We start from the raw sequence: 1,205 nt of genomic DNA, 5'->3' as shown, positions 1-1,205 counted from the left end.
TATGTCATGGCCTGGATGGATAGTGATTGTGCAGCCCTGAAAGAGGGGTGGCTCGTCCAGGATTGGGAGGTGCAAGGAATGCACCTGTGTTTGCTGCCTGACCTTAGTGAATGGCTGGCCTGCAATGGAAGCATTTTTTCTGGATGAAGGCTGTTTTCTTTGAGGGTGTTGTGTTTAGTCTGAGATCTTTTCACCGGTTGTGTTTCTCATCGTTTTTGTCTCTGTGCTTATTGAGGTTTGTAGTTTTTCTGTGCCTGGTTTTGCCAAGAACTTATCAGAAGCATTTTCACTGCTTCCAAGAAGTAGGAGAAGAATGTAGCAAGGTGTAATTTTTAAGGCTTAGGGTTTTGTTTGCTATTACAAGCTTTTGTAAGGTCGCAATATCCTGCTAGTCTGATGACATGCCGTTAAGCTAAGATGTCAGAATAAATAAAGGGGCGGGTAGAATTTGTCTCTTTTTAGCAGGAACAAGAAGGTGATACAATCGTCTACGATCTTCTCATGCCTCTTGCTAATCAAGAAGTAGAAGAGAAGAAATACAGAACCAAATGTGTCTTTTGGGTTCCCGTAGCTCTTCACAAGTAGCATGTCAATATCTATTGAGTGATGATGTGTAAATCCCAACAGTCTTTGTTGGGAAGAGTTTTCTGTATGTAGACTGGAAGAACTGTAAAGCGATGGAAGCTTTGCAGCTGATGAAAGTTTTGGAAGGGAATGCTTTGAGAGAGTTGAGTTCTGTTACCGGTTTCTTAAATCTTCAGCTGTTTTTGATTTTTGTTTCACAAAAAGGCAAAGCACAGAGCAGTTTGTTCCACATAAGCGCTTAGAGAATTGCACATATCATTTCTTTTGGGATTAGATACTCAGTTTTACCTAACTGAGCATTGTTTTACATGTATGACATCTACATATACAGCTCCCAAATCAGCACCTGACAGACACAAAATGCTCCTATTTACATTGTAGGCGGTCTGCCCCATATCTTAGCTTAGATGCTTTCTTTGATCTTGCATTAATGTTATCCTTGTTTCAGTACGAAAATAGTGTTAAGCCCAAGAACAAATCACGTATTGAGCTGCATCAATTTGACGCCTTCAGTGTCTGGTGTTAGTATGACTGTAGAGATGAAGGACCTCTCTAGAGGCGATGCTCAAAAGCGTTCTCTTTGTCTTGTTTGAGGGAGCTAAAGTTAAGGGCTTCTTTTA

This window comes from Tympanuchus pallidicinctus, unplaced genomic scaffold, assembly GCF_026119805.1.
Source record: "Tympanuchus pallidicinctus isolate F22 unplaced genomic scaffold, pur_lepc_1.0 scaffold27, whole genome shotgun sequence".
Classification (NCBI taxonomy): Eukaryota; Metazoa; Chordata; class Aves; order Galliformes; family Phasianidae; genus Tympanuchus; species Tympanuchus pallidicinctus.
This window is presented reverse-complemented; position numbering follows the sequence as displayed.